Here is a 21,954-nt window from a genome sequence, read left to right on the forward strand (position 1 = left end):
GCTATATAAGGTATTGGTGAGGCCACACCTGGAATACTGCGTGCAGTTTTGGTTTCCATATTTATGAAAGAATATATTTGCTTTGGAGGCAGTTCAGAGAAGGGACACTAGGTTGATTCCGGGGATGAGGGAGTTAGATTATGTGGAAAAGTTGTGAAGGTTGTGCCTCTATTCATTGGAATTCAGAAGAATGAGAGGTGATCTTATCGAAACGTATAAGATTATGAGGGGGCTTAACAAGGTGGATGCAGAGAGGATGTTTCCACTGATGGGGGAGACTAGAACTAGAGGATATGATCTTAGAATAAAGGGCTGCCCATTTAAAACAGAGATGAGGAGAAATTTCTTCTCTCAGAGGGTTGTAAATCTGTGGAATTCGCTGCCTCAGAGAGCTGTGGAAGCTGGGACATTAAATAAATTTAAGACAGAAACAGAGTTTCTTAAACGATAAGGGGATAAGGGGTTATGGGGAACTGGCAGGGAAGTGGAGCTGAGTCCATGATCAGATCAGCCATGATCTTATTAAATGGCGGAGCAGGCTTGAGGGGCTGTATGGCCTACTCCTGCTCCTATTTCTTCTGTTCTTATGTTCATGATCAGTTTTACTGATGCCAATTTCTTATTTCTGTTGTGGAGCCCTCTAGTGGACTTCAGATGTAATAACAATAAAGCCATGTGCTGGCACAGTTCTATGCAGTAGCCATGATGTGAAGTGTGTGTGCATTAGCTGTGTCTCAAGATATCGCAGTATCCAGTTTTATTTTAAATTCTCAAACTGCCGTGGTGGGATTTAAACTCACGTTCCGAACTGGATTATTAGTCCAGTAACATAACCTCTACACCACCAGGCTTCAGGATATAAAAAGCAGTTCCTTTCCTTCATAAAGGCACATGGTAGACACTTGAGGAAGAATCATTAACCATTCTGAGCAGGTAATATGGAGCCTGAAAAATTAACATTTTACTAACACCTCTTTAATAAGCACATTGCCCCATTATTACAGAAGTAGTGCATCTTCAATCCAAACAAACCTGTCCCTTTCATTCAGTGGGATTAATTTTCACACTGAAGCACTGTACCTTCATTGTCGAACAACACTCAAGAAGCCCGATACCATCCAGGACAAAGCAGCCCGCTTGATCGGCCCCCAATCCATCACCTTAAACAGTCACTCCCTTCTCCGGTGCACCGTGACTGCAGTGTGTACCATGTACAGAAATCACATCAAGTCGCAGGAGATATGTCACCAACGATGTCTCTGCAAGATCCTGCAAATCCCCTGGGAGGACAGGCGCACCAACATCAGTGTCCTCGCCCAGGCTAACATACCCAGCATTGAAGCACTGACCACACTCGATCAGCTTCGCTTAGTTTACAAGCCAGACACGAGACTCCCCAAGCAATTGCTCTACGCGGACCTCCTTCACGGCAAATGAGCCAAAGGTGGGCAGCGGAAACGTTACAAGGACACCCTCAAAGCCTCCCTGATGAAGTACGACATCACCACTGACACCTGGAAGACCCTGGCCAAGACCGCCCTAGGTGGAGAAAGTGCATCCGGGAGGGCGTCGAGCTCTTCGAAGCTCAACACCGCGAGCGTGAAGAGGTCAGGCGCAGGCAGTGGAAGGAGCGTGCGGTAAATCAGTCCCACCACCCCCTTCCCCCGACGAATATCTCTCACATCTGTGACTGGGACTGTGGCTCTTGTGTTGGACTGTTCAGCCACCAAGGAACTCATTTTAGGAGTGGAAGCAAGTCTTCCTCGATTCCGAGGGACTGCCTATGATGTGTACCATCTACAAGATGCACTGCAGCAACTCCCCAAGGCTTCTTCGACAGCACCTCCCAAACCCACGACCTCTACCACCTAGAAGGACAAGGGCAGCAGGTGCATGGGAACACCACCTCCTCCACGTTCCCCTCCAAGTCACACACCATCCTGACTTGGAAATATATTGGCCAATCCTTCATCGTTGCTGGGTCAAAATCCTGGAACTCCCTCCCTAACAGCACTGTGGGAGCACCTTCACCACACGGACTGCAGCGGTTCAAGAAGGCGGCTCACCACCACCTTCTCAAGGGACGATTAAGGATGGGTAATAAATGCCGGCCTTGCCAGCGACGCCCACATCCCGTGAATTATTTTTTTTAACTTTGAGTGCCTCATCCAGTACTCTAACCACTACTGTGCGAGGTCTCTACATACTTTAGAAGAAATTTTCAGGGCTACGGAGGAAAAACTGGAGGATTTGGACTAATTGGAGAGCTCTTTCAAAGAGCTGGCACAGGCACGATGGGCTGAATGGCCTCCTTCTGCGCTGTAAGATTCAATGATTCCATTACCCTTTTTTAATTATTTATTGTTCCTGTCCATAGAAACATAGAAACATAGAAAATAGGTGCAGGAGTAGGCCATTCGGCCCTTCGAGCCTGCACCACCATTCAATAAGATCATGGCTGATCATGCACTTCAGTACCCCATTCCTGCTTTCTCTCCATACCCCTTGATCCCTTTAGCCGTAAGGGCTACATCTAACTCCCTTTGAATATATCTAACGAACTGGACTCAACAACTTTCTGTGGTAGAGAATTCCACAGGTTCACAATTCTCTGAGTGAAGAAGTTTATCCTCATCTCGGTCCTAATTGGTTTACCCCTTATCCTTAGACTGTGACCCCTGGTTCTGGACTTCCCCAACATCGGGAACATTCTTCCTGCATCTAACCTGTCCAATCCCGAAAGAATTTTGTATGTTTCTTTGAGATCCCCTCGCATTCTTCTAATTTCCAGTGAATATAAGTGCAGTAGCTTTTAAGCCCGCAACATTTTCCTTTTAATAGAGTTTAAGAATATCTTTGACAAACTTCCAACCTTCCCCCAAATAAAGATAACAAAAGAAGAAAAAAAGCAAGGGGTTGAGATTTAATTTGCTGAGCCGAGCTGTTCAGTTCGTTTCTTGCTGGGCTGGATTCCTCGCAGTCATTACGGCGGGCCCCAGAGGCTGAGAATTTACTTTCATGCGAAACGTGATAATAAAAGACAGGGTCCCGGTAGAGCTGGTACAAGGTCTACCCTCACCTGAGGTCAGGCCTGAGATTCGAGGGGCCAAGTAAACAGGCCAGGGCCCGGGGGGGGGGGGGGGTGGAGAGAGGAAGGCCGAGAGATTCCGAAAAAAAAAAATGACAAGAGGCCCTGGCCCCTGCTCCACAGGCCGTAAACTCAGTCACGCGCGCTCAAGCTAACCCCCAGCGCGAGCTGTCAGGTCGGAAAGCCAGACCGATCCATCCTCCCTCCCCTCCCACCACTGCCCCCTCCCTGAGGACTGGAACGTTTAATAAAACACTGAGCGTAGAGTGGAGTGCAGCTGTGGCACACCAGCTTGTCACTTACTCACCACAAACTTGCTCGGAGACTCTCCGACAAGCTCAGCAAACTGTGCTTACTAACCACCGCTGTGCATATCCACTATCTGGCGGGCATTGACGGAATCCAACTCTGTAAAGCAAAACTTCTGTCATGTCGATTCCAGGTCCTTGGCCCGGCAATCTGCTGCACCAATTAATTTTTTATTGGGCTGCCTTTTCTCCCAGGGTGGCCATATTGGAACCTGTGTTTCAACTTGTTAGCTGACATAAATCACTGGTTCCGGCTCCCAGCTGGAGTATTGTGTCCAGATTCTGGGAGCATGTCACGGTCTTGGAGAGGGCACAGAGGAGATTTGTCGGAATGGTGCAGAATCAGGCCCTCAAAACTGCCACCAAGCTCATGGTCTACAGGGCTGGAGTAATACCCGCCCTCCTGTATGGCTCAGAGACATGGCTCATGTACAGTAGACACAAGTCACTGGGGAAATGCCACCAACGATGCCTCTGCAAGATCCTACAAATCCCCTACGGTAATTTTAGCGGAAAAATACCGTTTTAGCTGAGAACCAAATTTCTAGCCGCAAATATACCTCTATTTATGAAGCTCAGGATCCCGTAAACCTTTTTAGTTGCTTTCTCAACCTGCCCTGCCACCTTCAACGATTTATGCGCACATCATCACAGGCAGTCCCTCGGAATCGAGGAAGACTTGCTTTCACTCCAAAAGTTGAGCTCTCAGGTGGCTGAACAGTCCAATACGGGAATTACAGTCGCTATCACAGGTGGGACAGACAGTGGTTGAATGAAAGGGTGGGTGGGACAGGTTTGCCACACGCTCGCTTCGGGAGTCTCGTGTCGGGCATGCGAACAATGTGGCCCGCCCAGCGGAGCTGGTAGTGCATACCACCACCAGGTCTCGCTGTTCATGCACTCCCTTTAGGATTGTATCCTTTCGTTTATATTTCCTCTCCTCATTCTTGCTACCAAAATGTATCACTTCATACTTTTCTGCGGTAAATTTCATCTGCGCTTCTCCGCCCATTCCACCAGCCTGTCGATGTCCTCCTGAAGTCTATTCCTATCCTCCTCACTGTTCACTATACTTCCAAGTTTTGTGTCATCTGCAAATTTTTGAAATTGGGCCCTATGCTCCCACATCTAAGTCATTAATATATATCAAGAAAAGCAGTGGTCCTAGCACCGAGCCCAGTCCGAATAACAACCGTTCACCACTACTCTCTGTTCCCTATCCATTAGCCAATTCCGTATCCATAGAAACATAGAAACATAGAAAATAGGTGCAGGAGTAGGCCATTCGGCCCTTCTAGCCTGCACCGCCATTCAATGAGTTCATGGCTGAACATGCAACTTCAGTACCCCATTCCTGATTTCTCGCCATACCCCTTGATCCCCCGAGTAGTAAGGACCTCATCTAACTCCTTTTTGAATATATTTAGTGAATTGGCCTCAACAACTTTCTGTGGTAGAGAATTCCACAGGTTCACCACTCTCTGGGTGAAGAAGTTCCTCCGCATCTCGGTCCTAAATGGCTTACCCCTTATCCTTAGACTGTGACCTCTGGTTCTGGACTTCCCCAACATTGGGAACATTCTTCCTGCATCTAACCTGTCTAACCCCGTCAGAATTTTAAATGTTTCCATGAGGTCCCCTCTCATTCTTCTGAACTCCAGTGAATACAAGCCCAGTTGATCCAGTCTTTCTTGATAGGTCAGTCCCGCCATCCCGGGAATCAGTCTGGTGAACCTTCGCTGCACTCCCTCAATAGCAAGAATGTCCTTCCTCAGGTTAGGAGACCAAAACTGTACACAATACTCCAGGTGTGGCCTCACCAATGCCCTGTACAACTGTAGCAACACCTCCCTGCCCCTGTACTCAAATCCCCTTGCTATGAAGGCCAACATGCCATTTGCTTTCTTAACCGCCTGCTGCACCTGCATGCCAACCTTCAATGACTGATGTACCATGACACCCAGGTCTCTTTGCACCTCCCCTTTTCCTAATCTGTCACCATTCAGATAATAGTCTGTCTCTCTATTTTTACCACCAAAGTGGATAACCTCACATTTATCCACATTATACTTCATCTGCCATGCATTTGCCCACTCACCTAACCTATCCAAGTCGCTCTGCAGCCTCACAGCATCCTCCTCGCAGCTCACACTGCCACCCAACTTAGTGTCATCCGCAAATTTGGAGATACTACATTTAATCCCCTCATCTAAATCATTAATGTACAGTGTAAACAGCTGGGGCCCCAGCACAGAACCTTGCGGTACCCCACTAGTCACTGCCTGCCATTCTGAAAAGTACCCATTTACTCCTACTCTTTGCTTCCTGTCTGACAACCAGTTCTCAATCCATGTCAGTACACTACCCCCAATCCCATGTGCTCTAACTTTGCACATCAATCTCTTGTGTGCCACTGGCCCTTTTATTCCATGGGCTTCAACTTTTCTGCCAAGCCTATTGTGTGGCACTTTGTTGAACGCCTTTTGGAAATCCATGGACACCACATCAACCACATTGCCCTCATCAACCCTCTCTGTTACCGTATCAAAAAACTCAATTAATTTGGTTAAACACAATTTGTCTTTAACAATCTCCTTAATTAATCCACACTTGTCCAAGTGACTTTTAATTTTGCCCCTGATTACTGTTTCTAAAAGCTTCCCAACGACCGAGGTTAAATTGACCGGCCTATAGTTGCTGGGTTTATCTTTATGTCCTTTTTTGGATCATAGAGATTTACAGCACAGAAGGAGGCCATTGTGACCACGCCAGCCGACCAACCAACAGCTATCCAGCCTAATCCCACTTTCCAGCTCTTGGTGCGTGTCATGTATCCTACCTGGTTACTGTTGGTACTATCACAAGGTGTGCCACCAGAGGGCACTGCAGTGGGAGACTTGTGGGTTACCTGTACAGGTGCGCCTGGCCTAGTATAAAAGGCAGGCCACTAGGTGTGATCCTCACTGTAGAGTTAGCAAATAAAGGACTAAGGTCACCACAGTTGAAGTACAACACATTGCCTCGTGGAATCATTATTAGAGCATCTAAGGACACAACAGTCCTAAACCTTGTAGGTTACAGTATTGTAACATTTGCAATTCTCCAGTCCTCTGGCCCAACCCCCGTATCTGTGGAGGATTGGAATATTGTGGCTCTATTTCAATACAAATTGTTATTCATCCGAAAGACGGCTCCTCCGACAGTGCAGCACCTCCGCAGGACTGCACTGGGAGTGTCACCTTGGATTATGGGCACAATTTCCATGGAGTGGGGCTCGGATCCACGACCTCCTGATTCCGAGGTGAGAATGCTATCCACTGAGCCGTGGCTGATCGTCTAGCGATCCCTCCCCCCGAACAGCCAGAATACTGGCCCGCCCCCAAGTTACAGAGCGTTATACGCGAGTTTCCTGCAAATTCCCTTGCTCAGAGTCCCTCTCCAAATTGTGAACAGATTTTCAGGTGCAGCGGGAAACAACCATTTTTCTTCAGCTTTATTGCAGTTTACTGAGTGCTTTTAATAGTAATTGATCACGACTGAGGGCTGCAGTGTATTTTCTGTTTTCTATGAGTGCCATTTTATGGCATTCTTATAAGCCTCATTAAAAATTGCAAAGCTTCCACATTGCAGGTTGTTCAACACAAATCTGCTCAAATGTTAGTAAAGTGAGTGAAACTTTAATTGAAACTTTCATTCTTAATCTTAATCATAGAACCCACCTTCCAGCTCTTGGGCCGTAGTCCTGCAGGTTCATCATCATCATCATAGGCAGTCCCTCGGAATCCAGGAAGACTTGCTTCCACTCTTAAAATGAGTCCTTAGGTGACTGAACAGTCCAATACGAGAGCCACAGTCCCTGTCACAGATGGGACAGACAGTGGTTGAAGGAAAGGGAGGGTGGGACTGGTTTGCCGCACGCTCCTTCCGCTGCCTGCGCTTGATTTCTGCATGCTCTCGGCGATGAGACTCAAGGTGCTCAGCGCCCTCCCGGATGCACTGCTTCCACTTAGGGCGGTCTTTGGCCAGGGACTCCCAGGTGTTGGTGGGGATGTTCCACTTTATCAGGGAGGTTTTGAGAGTGTCCTTGTAACGTTTCCCCTGCCCACCTTTGGCTCGTTTGCCGTGAAGGAGTTCCGAGTAGAGCGCTTGCTTTGGGAGTCTTGCGTCAGGCATGCAGACAATGTATCCTACCCAGCAGGGCTGATCAAGTGTGGTCAGTGCTTCAATGCTGAGGATGTTGGCCTGGCCAAGGACGCTGATGTTGGTGCCTCTGTCCTTCCCAGGGGATTTGTAGGATCTTGCGGAGACATCTCCAGTGACTTGAGGTGTCTGCTGTACATGGTCCATGTCTCTGTAGGTTACAGCACTTCAAGTGCACATCCAAGTATTTTCTAAATGTGGTGAGGGTTTCTGCCTCTACCACCCTTTCAGGCAGTGCGTTCCACACCCCCACCACCCTCTGGGTAAAGAAATTTGTCCTCAACTCCCCTCTAAACCTGCTATCAATTACTTTAAATCAATGGCCCTTGGTTATTGATGCCTCTGCTAAGGGGAAATAGGTCCTGCCTATCCACTCTGTCCAGGCCCCTCTTAAATTTATACACCTCAATCAAGTCTCCACTCAGCCTCCTCTGTTCCAAAGGAAGAAGGAATATATTGATGTGAGTTTGACGCACTGCCCAGGTAGTTTAGGCTCATTTGCGTCCATTTTACATTCGGAATTGGGAATAATTGGATGGAACTTTCAAAGAGCCGGCACAGGCACGATGGGCCTATGTAAACTAGAGGTGATCCAAAACTCGGCTGCCCCATGTCCTCACTCGCACCAAGTCCCGCTCACCCATCACCCCCTGTGCTCGCTGACCTACATTGGCTCCTGGTTAAGCAACGCCTCGATGTCAAAATTCCCATCCTCTGTTTACGTCCCTCCATGGCCTCGCCCCTCCCTATCTCTGTAATCCCCTCCAGCCCCACAACCCCCCCCCCGAGATGTCTGTGCTCCTCTAATTCTGCCCTCCTGAGCATCCCTGATTATAATCGCTCAACCATCGGTGGCCGTGCCTTCTGCTGCCTGGGCCCCAAGCTCTGGAACTCCCTCCCTAATCCTCTCCGCCTCTCTTTCCTCCTTCAAGACGCTCCTTAAAACCGATCTCTTTGACCAAGCTTTTGGTCACCTGTGCTAATTTCTACTGATGCGGATCGGTTTCAAATTTTTTGTCTCATCAAATTCCTGTGAAGCGCCCTGGGGACGTTTCACTACGTTAAAGGCGCTGTATAAATACAAGTTGTTGTTGTTATCATTGCATCAAGCTTGACTGTATGTCCTGCAGCACTTTAGGGAAGTATACCTGAAGGGTCGAGTTTTTGGCTTTCAAGGTTTTTCGGTGAAAATGGCAGCGATACTTGAAATTTACCATTTTCGCTGTGCTACCGTTTTCAGGCCGTACTTTCGGCCTTCACGTCAGCCCCGGGGGCCCATCGGTAAGGGAGGCGTTGCACAAGCATGCCCGGCGCAAACCGCGAGTTTCGCAACTTTAGTCCGGGGTCGGCCGTGCTGCGAGAGAGGCCTTGGGAGGGGGGGCAAAACAAAATTCCAAAAAGACATTCCAAAAACATTTACAAGACCCTTAACTATGTAATCGCTGCAAAAAAAAAAACAAAATATAAAACTTTAACTGCCCTTTTTTTGCAGGTTTTGGTACTCACCGCCGCTGGCAGGTTTGACCTGTCGCTGTTCTGGGCGCGGCGGACGGGTCGGGAGAGAGATGAAACTCGGACACCAATGCAATCGGCGTCGTTGCACGTCGGCCCACCTCTCCCCGGCGGCACTTGGAAGCGCCGCCACAAACAGGTAGCCGAGGATCCCGCCGACCGGGCTTTGCGAGCGGGTTTTGGCCGCGGACGGTCAAATCGTGGCGAAAGCCCAGTCCCAAGCCTGCCGCAAATCTGGCCCCAAGTGTCCCAGCGAGTCATTGAAAGCAAACCTGCAGGTGCAGCAAGCAGTTTGGAAGGCAAATGGTATGCTGGCCTTCACTGCAGTTATACAAGGCCTTGGTGAGACCACACCTGGAGTATGGTGTGTAGTTTTGGTCTCCTTACCTGTCATGTATTCAACCAGCATTGTAACCCATGTATAATCTGACCTAAGTTGTACACTGTGAGGACAATGACCACTAGGTGGTGAACTTGTGGGAGACAACCCTAACCTGGACCTTCAGGTATAAAAGGGGAAGCTCCACCCACTTCCATCACTTGAGTGCTATGGAATAAAGGACAGGTCACAGACTGACCTTCTCTTAAGCATGGGCCTCGTGTGCAATTATACTGTATTGAATAGACTGGGTCTTTACTCGTTGGAGTTCAGAAGGATGAGGGGTGATCTTATAGAAACATTTAAAATAATGAAAGGGATAGACAAGATAGAGGCGGAGAGGTTGTTTCCACTGGTCGGGGAGACTAGAACTAGGGGGCACAGCCTCAAAATACGGGGGAGCCAATTTAAAACCGAGTTGAGAAGGAATTTCTTCTCCCAGAGGGTTGTGAATCTGTGGAATTCTCTGCCCAAGGAAGCAGTTGAGGCTAGCTCATTGAATGTATTCAAGTCACAGATAGGTAGATTTTTAACCAATAAGGGAATTAAGGGTTACGGGGAGAGGGCGGGTAAGTGGAGCTGAGTCCACGGCCAGATCAGCCATGATCTTGTTGAATGGCGGAGCAGGCTCGAGGGGCTAGATGGCCTACTCCTGTTCCTAATTCTTATGTTCTTATGTATAGTAAGGATGTATCATACCTAAGAAAGGATATACTTGCCATCGAGGGAGTGCAGCGAAGGTTCACCAGACTGATTCCTGGGATGGCAGGACTGTCGTATGAGGACAGATTGGGTCGACTAGGCCTGTATTTACTAGAGTTTAGAAGAATGAGAGGGGATCTCATTGAAACGTATAAAATTCTGACTGGGTTGGACAGACTGGATGCGGGGAGGATGTTTCCCCGGGCTGGGAAGTCTGGAACAAGGGGTCACAGTCTCAGGATACGGGGTAGGAAATTTAGGACCGAGATGAGGAGAAATTTCTTCACTCAGAGGGTGGTGAACTTGTGGAATTCTCTACCACAGAAGGCTGTGGAGGCCAAGTCACTGAATATATTTAAGAGGGAGATAGATAAATTTCTAGACAAAGGGTATGGTGAGAAAGCGGGAATATGGTGTTGAGATAGAGGATCAGCCATGATCATATTGACTGGTGGTGCAGAAGAAGGGTCAAATGGCCCACTACTGCTCCTATTTTCTATGTTTCTATGTTTCTATGTTTCATTGGGGCAGAAATTGCGGTCGGAGGCTTCCCGCGGGCAATTGCCTCCGACCTGAAACATTTCTGGGAAAGTGCCTGGTGGTCCGGGAGGAGCGTGGGATTCCGGTGGGGAGGCCTTCTCTTCCCGCACTGCGGAGCGCGCTCCCGTCCTCCAGGTTCCCACGCAGACGGTGCAGTCACGTGTGACTGCTCAGCCAATCAGGTGCAGTCTTTCACAGCTTTCTCATTAACAGCAATAACTCCGTATCGAGCAGTTCTCTATTAATGAGGGAAAAAACCCAAACACACTAAACACCATAATAAAAAATAAAAAACACATCTCACATCATTAAAATTAATTGAATTTAAAGTTAATAAATATCTTAGAGAAAAAACAAGTTCCGAGATTTTAAAAGTTTTTTTTAATGTTTATAAATAAATGGCAGGGTTTTTAAAAATAATGTTTTTTTAATTTAATTTAATTATATTTTGTATGTTTTTAAACTCTTGCGCCTGTAACAGTAAGCTATTGCACCTGCTTTGAGGACATTTGCTGGGAAAGATATGGGTAAATCCCGCAATCTTGCCCGTGGGAATGACCTCGCTCCTGAGATGCGTTGGATCTGTTGAGCTCCAACCTGACAGATCAGAAAAGCCGCTTTTCAGCGCATGCGCATTGTGTGCTGAAAACCGGGTTTTGTCGATGCCTTCCTGGGTCTGTACACAGCCCGTACACACTCCGTGCACACTCCGTGCACACCCCGTACACACCCTGTACACACCCTGTACACACCCCTTACACACTCCGTACACACCCCTTACACACTCCGTACACACCCTGTACACACCCCGTACACACCCTGTACACACCCCGTGCACACCCTGTACACACTCTGTGCACTCTGTGCACACTCCGTACACATTCCGTGCACACTCCGTACACACTCCGTGCACACTCTGTGCACACTCCGTGCACACCCCTTACACACTCCGTACACACCCCGTACACACTCCGTACACACCCTGTACACACCCCGTACACACTCCGTACACACCCCGTACACACCCTGTGTACACTCTGTGCACTCTGTGCACACTCCGTGCACACTCCGTGCACACTCCGTACACACTCCGCACGGACCTGGGGAGGCCGGGATTTCCGGGCCATTCAGTTGTATCAAAACCGCTACCCGGAGGTTCGAGATGATGGCTCACCACCACTTTCTCGAGGGTAGTGGCTGGACGGGCAATAAATGCCGGCCTCGCCAGCGATGCCCACAACCCGAGAATCAATTAAAATGACACCTGACTCAGACCGCCCGGCACTGGGCCCTTGCGAGGTGGGAGGTCGGCCAGGAGAGCATTGGAATAGTCAAGCCTGGAGCTTAACACAGGCCCTTCAAAACAACAATGGCCATTGCCTCAACTAGCTCTGCAGGCCATGAGCATTTCAAAGGGATCTCACGCACATCCTGCCCTTTCTGCACCGACAATGAATGGGGCCTTTGGGGGACATTCTCCAGGCTGCACTGAGGGGCCCGGCGGGGGTCTGTTCTCCGTCACACACCTGAGGGGCGGCACCCCTGCACATCGGTTCCGCTGCTTGAGTGGAAGTACATCAAGCTCCCGAGCAGCTGCTGAACTCATCGCCGTGAACTAACAAGCTGGGACCCCGTGTGGTCTCACTCAAGCTCATAAGAACATAAGAAATTGGAGCAGGAGTAGGCCATACGGCCCCTCGAGCCTGCTCCGCCATTTAATACGATCATGGCTGATCCGATCATGGACTCAGCTCCACTTCCCTGCCCGCTCCCCATAACCCCTTATTCCCTTATCAGTTAAGAAACTGTCTATTTCTGTCTTAAATTTATTCAATGACCCAGCTTCCACAGCTCTCTGAGGCAGTGAATTCCACAGATTTACAACCCTCTGAGAGAAGAAATTCCTCCTCATCTCAGTTTTAAATGGGCGGCCCCTTATTCTAAGATTATGTCCTCTAGTTCGAGTCTCCCCCATCAGTGGAAACATCCTCTCTGCATCCACCTTGTCAAGCCCCCTCATAATCTTATACGTTTCGATAAGATCATCTCTCATTCTTCTGAATTCCAATGAGTAGAGGCCCAACCTACTCAACCTTTCCTCATAAGTCAACCCCCTCATCCCCGGAATCAACCTAGTGAACCTTCTCTGAACTGCCTCCAAAGCAAGTATATCCTTTTGTAAATATGGAAACCAAAACTGCACGCAGTATTCCAGGTGTGGGCATGCCAATACCCTGGACAGTTGAAGCAAGACTTCCCTGCTTTTATACTCCATCCCCTTTGCAATAATGGCCAAGATTCCATTGGCCTCCCTGATCACTTGCAGTACCTGCATACTCAGACCAAACACACGATGGGGTTCTCCTGACCGCCCCCGGCGACAGGTGACACTTTGTGAAGGAAGGTGTCCCGTTCTTTACTGTATCTGCAGCGTGCACACACCCCCGCTACGTCCCACCTCGCACACTGTAGAACAGGCCACATCACTCACACACCCCGTCCTATCCACGGCCTCTGAATAACTGGCCATGGCCTTAGTGAATCGCTAATCCTCCCATTGACCGCATTTCCTTCCAGACTCAAATCATTCTGAACAGGACACATGCATGTGTGGGACTCTGAGATTCACTCCCGGGTATCAGTTATTCTATATATAAACCCCCCCGAACCCCACACTTAGATTCCAGCCTGTAACTCACTGCCAGGTATCGGTTATTCGATATATAAACCCCCTGAACCCCTCGATTAGATTCCAACCTGTAACACACTCCCGGGTATCTGTTATTCTATATATAGACCCCCGAACCCCTCGATTAGATTCCAGCCTGTAACTCACTCCTGGGTATCCGTTATTCTATATATAAACACACTGAAACCCTCGATTCGATTCCAGCCTGTAACTCACTCCCGGGTATCTGTTATTCTATATATAAACCCCCCCGAACCCATCGATTAGATTCCAGCCTGTAACTCACTCCCGGGTATCTGTGATTCTATATATAAATCCCCCGAACCCCTCGATTAGATTCCAGCCTGTAACTCACTCCCGGGTATCCGTTATTCTATATATAAACCCCCCCAAACCCATCGATTAGATTCCAGCCTGTAACTCACTCCCGGGTATCTGTGATTCTATATATAAACCCCCCGAACCCCTCGATTAGATTCCAGCCTGTAACTCACTCCCGAGTATCTGTTATTCTATATATAAACCCCCGAACCCATCGATTAGATTCCAGCCTGTAACTCACTCCCGGGTATCCGTTATTCTATATATAAACCCCACCGAACCCATCGATTAGATTCCAGCCTGTAACTCACTCCCGGGTATCTGTGATTCTATATATAAACCCCCCGAACCCCTCGATTAGATTCCAGCCTGTAACTCACTCCCGGGTATCCGTTATTCTATATATAAACCCCCTGAACCCCTCGATTAGATTCCAGCCTGTAACTCACTCCCAGGTATCCATTATTTTTTTTATAAACCCCCCTGAACCCCTCGATTAGATACCAACCTGTAACTCACTCCCGGGTATCTGTTATTCTATATATAAACCCCCCCGAACCCTGCAATTAGATTCCAACCTGTAACTCACTCCCGGGTATCTGTTATTCTATATATAAACCCCCTGAACCCCTCGCTTAGATTCCAACCTGTAATTCACTCCCGGGTATCTGTTATTTTATATATAAACCATCCGAACCCCTCGATTAGGTTCCAGCCTGTAACTCACTCCCAGGTATCCGATATTCAATATATAAACCACCCCGAACCCCTCGATTACATTCGAGCCTGTAACTCACTCCCAGGTACCTGTTATTTTATATATAAACCCCTCGTACCCGTCGTTTAGATTCCAGCCTGTAACTCACTCCCGGGTATCTGTTATTCTATATATAAATCCCCCCGAACCCCTCGATTACATTCCAGCCTGTAACTCACTCCCGGGTATCCGTTATTCGATATATAAACCCCCCGAACCCCTCGATTATATTCCAGCCTGTAACTCATTCCCACGTATCGGTTATTCTATATATAAACCCCCCGAACCCCTCGATTATATTCCAGCCTGTAATTCACCTCTGGGAATCCATTATTCTATATATAAACCCCCCCGAACCCCTCGATTAGATTCCAGCCTGTAACTCACTCCCGGGTATCCGTTATTCTATATATAAACCCCCCGAACCCCTCGATTAGATTCCAGCCTGTAACTCACTCCCGGGTATCCGTTATTCTATATATAAACCCCCCTAACCCCTCGATTAGATTCCAGCCTGTAACTCACTCCCGGGTATCCGTTATTCTATATATAAACCCCCCCAAACCCATCGATTAGATTCCAGCCTGTAACTCACTCCCGGGTATCTGTGATTCTATATATAAACCCCCCGAACCCCTCGATTAGATTCCAGCCTGTAACTCACTCCCGAGTATCTGTTATTCTATATATAAACCCCCGAACCCATCGATTAGATTCCAGCCTGTAACTCACTCCCGGGTATCCGTTATTCTATATATAAACCCCACCGAACCCATCGATTAGATTCCAGCCTGTAACTCACTCCCGGGTATCTGTGATTCTATATATAAACCCCCCGAACCCCTCGATTAGATTCCAGCCTGTAACTCACTCCCGGGTATCCGTTATTCTATATATAAACCCCCTGAACCCCTCGATTAGATTCCAGCCTGTAACTCACTCCCAGGTATCCATTATTTTTTTTATAAACCCCCCTGAACCCCTCGATTAGATACCAACCTGTAACTCACTCCCGGGTATCTGTTATTCTATATATAAACCCCCCCGAACCCTGCAATTAGATTCCAACCTGTAACTCACTCCCGGGTATCTGTTATTCTATATATAAACCCCCTGAACCCCTCGCTTAGATTCCAACCTGTAATTCACTCCCGGGTATCTGTTATTTTATATATAAACCATCCGAACCCCTCGATTAGGTTCCAGCCTGTAACTCACTCCCAGGTATCCGATATTCAATATATAAACCACCCCGAACCCCTCGATTACATTCGAGCCTGTAACTCACTCCCAGGTACCTGTTATTTTATATATAAACCCCTCGTACCCGTCGTTTAGATTCCAGCCTGTAACTCACTCCCGGGTATCTGTTATTCTATATATAAATCCCCCCGAACCCCTCGATTACATTCCAGCCTGTAACTCACTCCCGGGTATCCGTTATTCGATATATAAACCCCCCGAACCCCTCGATTATATTCCAGCCTGTAACTCATTCCCACGTATCGGTTATTCTATATATAAACCCCCCGAACCCCTCGATTATATTCCAGCCTGTAATTCACCTCTGGGAATCCATTATTCTATATATAAACCCCCCCGAACCCCTCGATTAGATTCCAGCCTGTAACTCACTCCCGGGTATCCGTTATTCTATATATAAACCCCCCGAACCCCTCGATTAGATTCCAGCCTGTAACTCACTCCCGGGTATCCGTTATTCTATATATAAACCCCCCTAACCCCTCGATTAGATTCCAGCCTGTAACTCACTCCCGGGTATCCGTTATTCTATATATAAACCCCCCTAACCCCTCGATTAGATTCCAGCCTGTAACTCACTTCCAGGTATCCGTTATTCTATATATAAACCCCCCGAACCCCTCGATTAGATTCCAGCCTGTAACTCACTCCCGGGTATCCATTATTCTATATATTAAACCACTGAACCCCTCAATTAGATTCCAGGCTGTAACTCACTCCCACAAATCGGTTATTCTATATATAAACACCCCGAACCCCTCGATTAGATTCCAGCCTGCAACTCACTCCCGGGTATCTGATTTTCGATATATAAACCCCCCGAACCCCTCGATTAGATTCCAGCCTGTAACTCACTCCCGGGTATCCGTTATTCTATATATTAAACACCCGAACCCCTCGATTAGATTCCAGCCTGTAACTCACTCCCGGGTATCTGTTATTCTATATATAAACCCCCCGGACCCAGATGTGTGGGCGGGGCTCGGGGAGGGAAAGGCGGAGTAACGGAAATTTGACAGGGACCTTAAACAGGCGTTCGGCCCCTTATTTGCATATGTGTTCGTTTATTTTCTCCCACAATTACAGTCGCAACGTTAAGCTTGTTAATCCGGCAACAATAACTTCCCTATGATTCCGGCCCGAGTGGTCCTTAACAAAATTCTTTAATATATTGACTCATAACTGTATTGTTCTTAGAAACATAGAAATATAGAAAATAGGTGCAGGAGTAGGCCATTCAATGAGGTCATGGCTGATCATTCCCTCAGTACCCCTTTCCTGCTTTCTCTCCATACCCCTTGATCCCTTTAGCCGTAAGGGCCACATCTAACTCCCTCTTGAATATATCCAATGAACTGGCAGCAACAACTCTCTGCGGCAGGGAATTCCACAGTTTAATAACTCTCTGAGTGAAGAAGTTTCTCCTCATCTCGGTCCTAAATGGCCTACCCCTTATTCTAAGACTGTGACCCCTGGTTCTGGACTTCCCCAACATCGGGAACATTCTTACCTGTCTTCTAAATTCCAGTGTATAAAGGCCCAGTTGATCCAGTCTCTCCCCATATGTCAGTCCCGCCATCCCGGAAATCAGTCTGGTGAACCTTCGCTGCACTCCCTCAATAGCAAGAACGTCCTTCCTTAGATTAGGAGACCAAAACTGAACACAATATTCCAGGTGAGGTCTCACCAAGGCCCTGTACAACTGCAGTAACACCTCCCTGCTCCTATACTCAAATCCTCTCACTATGAAGGCCAACATACCATTTGCCTTCTTCACCGCCTGCTGTACCTGTATGCCCACTTTCAATAACTGATGTACCATGACACCCAGGTCTCGTTGCACCTCCCCTTTTCCTAATCTGCCGCCAATCAGATAATATTTTGCCTTCATGTTTTTGCCACCAAAGTGGATAACCTCACATTTATCCACATTAGACTGCATCTGCCATGCATTTGCCCACTCACCTAACCTTGTACAGCTATTCTACATTCTTATGGTAAAGGGCAGTGAATACAAGCTGCTTACTCTGTGGACATCAAGGTGATCAGACTTGAGCTCCTTCACTAGACTATGGACGTCGGACTTTCCCGAGATGTCTTGCAGCGACTGACCAGCCATTTGATTGTACCCAATCATCTTCATAGGCAGTCCCTCAGAATCGAGGAAGACTTGCTTCCACTCTAAAAGTGAACAGTGGCTGAACAGTCCAATACGAGAGCCAAGGGCCCAAGCTTCCACATGATTTGCGCCTGATTTTTAGGAGCAACTGGTGGAGAACGGACTATCTTAGAAATCGCAATTCTCCACATTTTGTTTTCTGCAGTTCTAGTCAGGTAGAACAGTTCTACTTTGGAACAGAATTTTTTCTTCAAAAGGGGGCGTGTCCAGCCACCGACGCCTGATTTGAAAGTTTCCACAGTGAAAACGTACTCCAAACTAACTTAGAATGGAGCAAGTGAAGATTTTTGTAGAACTGAAAAAACCTGTTCTACACATTAAAAAATCAGGCGCAGGTTACAAATTAGGCGTACAGAACGAGGTGGGGGGAAGGGAAGTCATTAAATTCTACAATAAATTCTTAGTTATACTTCTACAAATATTATACAAATAAATCCAACCTGAATAAACATTTATAAGCAAAGAAAAGATTAAATAAACCATCTTCCTACCTGTGTGAAAGTTCTTCAGGCAGGCCTTTAGGAAGCGGTTTGTCGTCGGGACCGAAGGCTGAACGGGCCGGGCCCGAGATTTCGGGCAGGGCCCGTCCCCAGCACCAGAGGTAGGTGGCGTTGGGTCGGGTTGGGGAGAGAGGTTCGGTTCGGGTCGGCGGGGGAGGGAGGGAGAGAGGGGGAGGGAGGGAGAGAGAGAGGGGGAGGGAGGGAGAGAGGGAGGGGGAGGGAGGGAGAGAGGGAGGGGGAGGGAAGGAGAGAGGGAGGGGAGGGAAGGAGAGAGGGAGGGGGAGGGAGGGAGAGAGGGAGGGAGAGAGGGAGGGAGGGAGGGAGGGAGAGAGGGGGAGGGAGGGAAAGAGGGAGGGGGAGGGAGGGAGAGAGGGAGGGGGAGGGAGGGAGAGAGGGAGGGGAGGGAGGGAGAGAGGGAGAGAGGGAGGGAGGGAGAGAGGGAGGGGGAGGGAGGGAGAGAGGGAGAGAGGGAGGGAGGGAGGGAGAGAGGGAGGGGGAGGGAGGGAGAGAGGGAGGGAGAGAGGGAGGGAGGGAGAGAGGGAGGGAGGGAGGGAGGGAGAGAGGGAGGGGGAGGGAGGGAGAGAAGGAGGGAGAGAGGAAGGGAGGGAGAGAGGGAGGGAGGGAGAGAGGGAGGGAGGTCAGGTCGGGGAGGGAGGTCAGGTCGGGGAGGGGGAGGTCAGGTCGGGGAGGGGAAGGTCAGGTCGGATCCAGTCCGGGGGCGAGAGTAGAGTCGGGTCGAGTCGGGTCGGGTCCGGTCGGGGGGTTGTGGGGGGGGGCGGAAGCAGGAGCGGCAGCGACAGGCGGGTCGAGTCGGTTCCGGTCCGGTCGGGGGTGGGGGGGAAAGCGGGAACGGAAGTCGGGAGGAAGCAGGAGCTGGGCGTGGGAGGAGCCTTATTCACGCAGCCCCTGTGAGGCCATTCAGCCAGGGCTAGGGGCTGCGTGCTTCGGGCCCCTCCCACACAGTTTCGGGCGCCTGGAGCTACTGCACTTGCGTGCCCACTGTAGCGCGCATGTGCAGAGGTCCCGGCACTGTTTTCAGCGCAGGGTCCTAGCTCCGCCCCCTACAGCTCCTGCTGCGCCGCGCCGAGGGCCAGAGGACCTGCAGGGTGGTGGAGAATACGGAGGGTTTTTTTAGGCACACTTTGTGGCGCGAAAAACGGGCGCCCAGCTCGGAGGGGCGCACGTTTTTTATCATGTGCAAACTTGGGCCCACAGTCTCTGTCACAAGTGGGACAGATAGTCTGGTAAGGGATGGTGGGACTGGTTTGCCGCACGCTCCTTCCGCTGCCTGCGCTTGGTTTCTGCATGCTCTCAGCGACGAGACTCGAGGTGCTCAGCGCCCTCCCGGGTGCACTTCCTCCACTTAGGGCGGTCTTTGGCCAGGGGCTCCCAGGTGTCGGTGGGGATGTTGCACTTTATCAGGGAGGCTTTGAGGGTGTCCTTGTAACGTTTCCTCTGCCCACCTGGGGCTTGTTTGCCGTGTAGGTGATCCGAGTCGAGCGCTTGCTTTGACAACATTGATGACGAGTCCAACACCGCCTCCAGTGCGCCAACGCAGCCTTCAGTCACCTGAGGAAGAGAGTGTTCGAAGACCAGGACCTCAAGCATTAAGCTTATGGTCTACAGGGCTGTAATGATACCCGCCCTCCTATATGGTTCAGGGACGTGGACCATGTACAGTAGACACTTCAAATCGCTGGAGAAGTATCACCAACGATGTCTCTGCAAGATTCTGCAAATCCCCTGGGAGGACAGACGCACCAACGTCAGTGTTCTCGATCAGGCCAATATCCCCAGCATCGAAGCACTGACCACACTCGACCAGCTCTGTTGGGCGGGCCACATTGTTCGCATGCCCGACACGAGACTCCCAAAGCGAGCGCTCTACTTGCTGTACACAGGAAGGGTGTGATGGGAGAATGGTCAACTGCTAGTGGCCAATATTCTGACAATAGACGAGGGGACCGAGTGCAATGTATCCAAGTTTGCTGACGATACAATGTTCTGTGGGAATGTACGTTGTGAGGAGGATGCAAAGAGGCTTCAGGAGGATGAAGACAGGCTAGTGAGTTGACAAGGACATGGAAAATGGAATATAGGGCTCAAATTTCCCGAGGAGTTGCCCCGTTTTTTTTGGAGTAAGTAGCTTTCTTTGGAGTAACTTAAAAATTGCAAATTTCCCCATTTAACTTGCTCCAATGTAAGTCAGTTAGTTAAGATTTTTTCTCGTTTAGTTTTTTCTCTCCAAAAGGGGGCGTGACCAGCCACTTACGCCTCTTTTAGCCAATGAAGCAAATTTGGCCAGCTGAAAGTTACTCCAAACTAACTTAGGCCAGTGTATGTGGCCACTTTTGTAGGCACAGAAAAACCTTACCTACATTTAAGAAATCAGCGTAGTAGCCAGAGGTAGAGGAGGCGGGGAGGGGGGGGAGTGTGGGGGAGGTGAGTTAGAGGATTCTAAAGCACTAAACACCTTCACAACATCAGCACAACATCACTACATCTTCAGCAAAACAGTTGCACAACATCATCAAAAATAAATGAAAGATAATTCAGCTACTGAAAATAGAGCAGTCCTACCTCACCGACTGCAGAACACAATGGCTAGTCCTCCCATCGAAACATAGAAACATAGAAAATAGGTGCAGGAGTAGGCCATTCGGCCCTTCGAGCCTGCACCACCATTCAATATGATCATGGCTGATCATTCACCTCAGTACCCCTTTCCTGCTTTCTCTCCATACCCCTTGATTCCCTTTAGCCATAAGGGCCACATCTAACTCCCTCTTGAATATATCCAATAAACTGGCATCAACAACTCTCTGCGGCAGGGAATTCCACAGGTTAACAACTCTCTGAATAAAGATGTTTCTCCTCATCTCGGTCCTATATGGCTTACCCCTTATCCTTAGACTGTGACCCCTGGTTTTCTGGACTTCCCCAACATCGGGAACATTCTTCCTGCATCTAACCTGTCCAGTCCCGTCAGAATTTTATATGTTTCTATGAGATCCCCTCTTATCCTTCTGAACTCCAGTGTATAAAGGCCTAGTCGATCCAATCTCTCCTTATATGTCAGTCCTGCCATCCCGGGAATCAGTCTGGTGAACCTTTGCTGTACTCCCTCAATAGGAGGCCAAAACTGAACACAATATTCCAGGTGAGGCCTCACCAAGGCCCTGTACAACTGCATTAAGACCTCCCTGCTCCGATACTCAAATCCCCTAGCTATGAAGGCCAACATACCATTTGCCTTCTTCACTGCCAGCTGTACCTGCATGCCAACTTTCAATGGCTGATGTACCATGACACCCAGGTCTCATTGCACCTCCCCTTTTCCTAATCTGCCGCCGTTCAAATAACATTCTGCCTTCATGTTTTTGCCACCAAAATGGATAACCTCACATTTATCCACATTATACTGCATCTGCCATGTATTTGCCCACTCACCTAACCTGTCCAAGTCACCCTGCAGCCTCTTAGCATCCTCCTCACAGCTCACACCGCCACCCAGCT

The sequence above is a fragment of the Pristiophorus japonicus genome, chromosome 2 (genome assembly GCF_044704955.1).
Source record: "Pristiophorus japonicus isolate sPriJap1 chromosome 2, sPriJap1.hap1, whole genome shotgun sequence".
NCBI lineage: Eukaryota > Metazoa > Chordata > Chondrichthyes > Pristiophoridae > Pristiophorus > Pristiophorus japonicus.